This window comes from Cupressus sempervirens, chromosome 6, assembly GCF_028749045.1.
Source record: "Cupressus sempervirens isolate cs-2001-9-10 chromosome 6, ASM2874904v1, whole genome shotgun sequence".
Classification (NCBI taxonomy): domain Eukaryota; kingdom Viridiplantae; phylum Streptophyta; class Pinopsida; order Cupressales; family Cupressaceae; genus Cupressus; species Cupressus sempervirens.
In genome coordinates, this window is record NC_143123.1 from 429,743,437 (window position 1) to 429,750,082 (window position 6,646).

Sequence of the window (6,646 nt, forward strand, 5' to 3'; positions counted from 1 at the left end):
GGATCTAGACTTGCTATTGTTTTGGATCTTGAGAGATCTTGCAGAACTATTACTTGCTTTGTATTTGGCCGTAACCGGGAAGGCCTTATAGCTCGGCACATTGCATGTAACAGCTATTTTATAAATAAAGAGTTGTGATTTGGTATCAGATCTTGTGTTATTGCTTCTTGCTATTGTGTTTCCGCTACGTGGTTATATTGCTAGGGGCTAGGACATCTCCTTTGGGGATTCTCCTACCTTGTGCTGTGTCAGTGGGCCACCAAGTAATCCTCCAGAGGATACTTCTCCCATTCCACCTCGTAAGTGCAAATATCTTGCTTCTGCATCACCTCATAAGGTCCAGTGTTAATTGGTCATACCCATGTCTTCCTATGCTTCTTTCGAACCATATCATATGTCGAGGCCAGTTGCCTGGCAATCTCCAAGAGCACTAGCCTATCTGATGGATAACACGCCAGCTTCTTCGAGCGATAGAGAGTCCCAACCACTTGGTTGTATGTGAATGTGTTGTATTATATGAAATATTCGCCTACTTTTATCACCCTTGTTGCCTCTGTTGAAAGCCTCTTCGCATAATCTCCTTCTATGAAGCATATTATTGTGAAGATGAAGGCGTGATTCACTATCCTCTGTTCCAAGCTCTCCTTTGGGAGCTTCTTTTGTACCAATGGTGGGTACACAATATGTGGCCACGCATTGGGGTCATGTATGTTTCCTCTCCTCACTAGACCCGGGTAGTTTTTCGCTCTGGTTGCCAACAGGTACACTATAGATGAAGTCATATAAAACTATGGGTCATTATAAACTGAAATGAGTTGCTCATCCAATAAATTTCTTATGATGGTACCCCAATCAATCTTGCAGCGCCTAGTTCTGCTTGTTTCTATGAAGTGCACCATCCATGTCTCTAGATGGCTCGCATCAGGAAGTTCCATCACTCTGCTTAAGAGGACAATATAGTAGCCAATATCTGCAATCATGTACCCTCATGTCATATCCACTTTTCCTAGTCTCTTATTATGTGGGATCTTGGTGATAAAGTACTTGTCCAGCATTATGTCCTTCATTTCTTGTTGGTTTTCTTTGTACTAGTGATATGCACTCTCATAAGTGATCTCTCCATATTCATCGGCCTTAGGGAGGTGGAATACCTTCGCTATATTGTTTGGTCGGATGTCAAAGACAATTTCTCATGTCACACTCTTCACCACCTTCTTGTTAGGTACATAGTGTTTGACCTAGGTTAATCAAATCTAATGATTGTACTGACATTGGATGTGATGTCGCATTCACCAAACCACTAGATAAGCACAGAGATCATCTCTGATCTCTCATGGGGTTTGTTGCACAGCACAAGGAATTCATTCCAATCAATATGTCTGAGCTTTGTTTCTTTGATCTCCGAGGGCAAGTCAATGAAGCACAACTTCTTAAGCACCTTGGAATTTGAAGGTCATGGATTTAGGTGTGGTCTTCATTGTTGCAGAAGTTGATGCCGCCATGATAACCTGCACAAAGGACAAACATCAATACATTGTTGCTTGGAAGCCCTAAAGACGCTTGACTTGAAAAATTTGACAAACTAGACAAATGACTAAAAAAAGCTATAAGGTGCGCACTTGCATAGGTGTACAGGATGTGCAATAGCACAAGACTAGTCAATCAAGGAGTTAGGTTTACAGATAGGCACGTGTCGCGTAGCTATGCACTAGCACATGTACACAAAGCATGCAATTGTGCACTTGTGGAGTTGGTGCACCTTGATCGTTGAACAAGGTCTTCCTTCAAGGAAAAGAGGAGGTGTGCATGTCACACACCTTGTGTTTAGTTGTTGCAAAAGTGTTGGAGGTCATAAGGTGTGTGATTGCACAAGTCGAGAGTTGGATGATCACAATGAGTAGACTCAAGGGGGTCCACTCCTATTTATAATTATCTTGCACAAATGGGGGAGACTGCACACCTTATCAAGGTGTGCATGGGTGCACCTTGGCACATGCCAACAAAAGGGGACCTTGGGAAGTTGCACACATGCAAAAGGTGCACACTTTGCCTTAGTGCATAAAATTTGCTCCTCTGCTTGCCAGATCTTGGATAATACTTGTTTTTTCGATTCCTAAACCTACACCACAGTAGTCCCAAACCCTGAGGTGCCTCGAAAGATACCCTTTTCTAAAGAGCATGCTTCTTAGCCTCAAAAGAAAAAGGGGGGGTCTCCATTTTCGAAGTTGAAAATGGGGCATGTGTTGTGAAGCCACAACAGAATGAAGTGTCATATTTAGAAGATAGTCAAGATGATTTAGATTTTTTTCCTTTGATCGTAATACATCCCTCTTCTACTTTAGTAGCATCCTCCCATGAAATTGAGCTCAGTGCAGAAGTTTTGACACCCTAGGTAGGAAGACCAATAGTAGGACCCAAGAAGGGCGAGTAGAAGCATAACGAGTAGGGAAAATGACAACTAGAGAGGCGCCACAACTAGCCAAAGCCCTACCACAAGCTGAAGAAATCAATGACGCACCATTCTTCCCAAAAGCAACATCAAAATCTTAAGAGGAGGAATTAACAACAATAGCTCTAACAACATTCTCAGCATTGGAGACACAAGCTCCAACTAGAACCCCGCCAAAGGTTTAATGCTACCAATCTTCTGGAAAGATTACACACAAGCAACTTGAAGCAAGTTGGCCTCAACACAATCTTTGTATGGCAAAGAGGTGGGAGGAGATTCCAACGCAACGTCCTAGGAGAAACTTTTTGTCCTGATAGTATAATTCTCAAAAAAGACACTGTGCCACCAAGAAATGAATCTTTTCTTTTTCTCTAAACAACACTAAGTTGAGACATGCCCAATTTGAAAGAATCTTCAACATTTGAACGGGATACCTTCGTAGTCAAGCAATTTGATCCAAGAACCCTTGAAAGCTTCAAGTTTTATCTCAACTCAGAGCCCTTTAGAGTCATCCACATTAGCCAAAATACAAGGATAAGTAGACTAAAAAATATCAAAAGAATCCTTATCCATAATCAAAAGTACCCCAAAACCCACCCACTTCCTTTAACAAGATCCATAGATAAAAGGAAAGGTTGAGGAGTCTGACCCAAATAGGAAACTTGTTAAACAACTCAAAAGAGGGGTTAAAATCTAGATTTCGTGGTTTTAACCATCACCAACACCAAAAAATCATCCTAGCTAAAGAAGTGATCATACAAGATCTTAGTTATATCTTCAGCATTATCAAATTTGACAATAAAATAATCCTTAGCAATAGAGAAAATGTGAACAATAATAGTGAGGATTGGCTCCCAATTTTGCGGAGACATCCAAACGTGTAAAGTTTAGTCAGAAGGTTTGAAACCAACACATCACACAATGGGAAGTGAAAACAATAGTGTTGTGATCAATCTCCTCTTTTTGTCCTCGCATTCAGCCAAAGGGCAATAGACTTACACGCAAGAATTGGGCCCTTATCAACGATCAACAGCCCTAACCCCAAGCCAAGACACTACAAGACAACTGCCCTAGCCACAGTTGTAGCCAGAGAAGAACCACCAAGAATCGAAGAAGAACCCCCAACCGAGGAAGGGGCATATATCACAGAAAGTACAAACTTCTCTGTACATTAGTTACACGAGTGAGTTTCAAATAAATTCTACAATCAAATTATATTCCCATTTCATCTCCATAGCATACATAAATTTTAGGATCCTTCTAGCTGTGTAAGTCAATTCATGAAAAGTAGAACATATTGGGACTCCCATTAGAGTACTCCCTTTCTTTGGGCATCTAACAAATTAAAATAAGATAAAAAGGAGACTTTGAAGAGTATAATTTATTTAAGAGTTAGTATCATTTTACAGAAAAATAGAACTAAAAAATAAAGGCTTTCACTCTTTAAACAATTGCATATGAAACCTAAGTAACAGCGAGTAACATCATTTCACATTAGCTCTTCTCACTCATTGTACTAATTGTCATGCCCTTTGTGTGGCTTCCTTATGGTTGTATCCAATACTAAGTTACCAAAATCTCTCCAACAACCCTCAAAGTCTGGTTCAATTCTTTACAAAGTCTGGTCCTTGTCAAATTCTCCCCAAATTTGCCTACAACACCATAAATTCGCTGCAAATTCTGTCAGAGGAACCTGGGCAGAATTTGGAACAAATTTTGAAGAATCTACTGCCCAACCGTCGAACCCAGCCGAATTTGGTCTCGAAACAACTTTTTTTACTTTTAAGTATTTTTTTTGCCTAATTTAGTAAATATCCTTTGAATCCAGGACTTCAAATCTGAATCTCACCTTGTGATCTAGCTTGGTTAGAAGTCCTATAACCAATTTTTTTAAAAAAATCAGATAACTGCACATATCTTTTTATGATTCTTTTCATTCTCAAACTGTCCCTTGATATGGAAATATATCCCATGCAAGTGTATCATGTTGTGTGTATGGCTAAATGATGCAATTAATATCCTATTGAAATGGAACATAGATATAGTGGTGTATTTTGTTACATTGCTTTACTATTAGCAGAGTGGTGTATGGACTTATTTGTTGTTGGAAAACACTTTTTTTTTTAAATATATTTTTGTATGGGCAAACCCAAAACGAATCCAAACCCAACCCAAAATATATATTTGGACAACTTTCGAATCCGAATCTCAAACCCACATCCGTACCAGAATCCAAACCGGCAACTGAGATGCAATATATAAAAGCCTGAGAGACTATATGATGAATTACTACATCAACAGCATATAATTGGGCACACACCTCTTCTAATTAAAAAATAGGATGGATACTATTTATCGTCCTCTGCATACTATCAAAAGTTTCATCACACCTTTTTGTAAGTTACGTTATCATTCAACACAATTATATTCATTTGAGAACATTAAAGGATCGGTAGCTTTACTACCGTCGAATTGGGACTCTTTAAAGAGCCCCGTTTTACAAGACTAACGAATGACAAATGGTTAATTATATTGTAAAAGCCATTGAAGTACTTGGACATAAGGGTTGATGTTGTACCAAAAACTCTCACAACTATACTGGGTTCATCAATCCAGTATTATTTTCCTTAAAAATAAGGGCCCGTCAATCCAGTATTATTTTCCTTGAAAATAAGGGCCCGTATCACATAGGAAATAAGACCAGTTGGTAATGCTCGTTGTTCCCCTTCTAATCTACACAACTTTAAATCTCACTTGTAAACAGGTATGCTTTCACCCGAAAAAGATCCAATTAAAAAATCAGGCATCCCTTAAAAACACCATTACTGGTCTGATGAAAAATGTGGTTACTACTTGGGGTAATGACCATGTAATAATCAAATATCTTTGTTGCATCTGAAAGATATAAATGCATTTCAGATCATTTATACAATCGACTGTTTCCAATCTAATATAAACAATATCCTCGCTTCTTGTCTCAGACATATCGGCATATTTTAATTCTCAGGGAAGATTGAAAGAAGAATTAGCAATCGCTAACATAATATGCAAACATGTGTGCATTCTGGTTGTGCTTATAACAAAATAATAGCATCGTAGTTCTAACTCCTAACAAAATAATAGCATCATATTTTACCATCACACAGCAGAAATCACGCTATAAGATACTCATGCTCTTAGCTTCTCAATGTTGGTGCAAATGTCAACACCTATAAAACCATGCTATAACAGCAGATATCATCAGTTTCAAGTCATTTAGATTTAGCATGAATAACTTTGAAGACAATTAAGTGAAAGTCAATTCACAAATCAATGTCATCCATAATGATGTCAACATACCACACAACATTCTACTCAGCCTCCACGTGCTAAGATCAAGTCAACACAACCCGTACACCTAAATACCAGTGTGATAGCAAATCTCTTGCATTTCGAACTCACCTACTCCAATATGATAGAAAACTGATGATTATGTCAATTTTCACATTACAACCTCCTATAACCCTCTCACAAACATGCAGACTAATGATGAATCAACTTATGCAACCACCAACCTATAACCAAACAGCAATGGGTATTGCAAGGCCTTTTCCCGCATTCCATGGATGGCGCATACACAACAGCCAAAGAGAAAGATAATGCACCTTCATAGGATCAAAAAGAACCATGTGTGGAAGAAATTTTTCTCCTCAATAATAAACCAAAACCGTATTGAGTGGTAAGGGAGGTGAGAGAATCATTATCCTCCCAGTGAATAACAGGAAAAATGGATCATTACAATTAAGAGTAATTGCTCACATACGTATATAAACACGCAAACCATCAGAGTACTAGCATTAAAGTTTAAACTAAACATATCCCAGATATCAAGTTGGATATGACCCGTTGACATAAACAAATTTTACAATATAGAACTAATGGCCAAAAGGCCTATGAGATGGGCGTAATTATAAAGCAGCTCAATGAAACAAAAAGCCACCGCAGGCACACATCTAATAACACTAAAAACACGATCTCTTCCTCAACCCTATGAAGTATTCTCTGGCCCTACACTGAACAGGATTTATACACATCAAGCCCAGATTGAATCACCAAAATAGATGTTATTGGATATCATCTAAAAAGATGCACAATAACTCACAACAGTACACCGAAAATAAATAAGTTATTACAAAGAATGCCATGTTAGCATGTTTC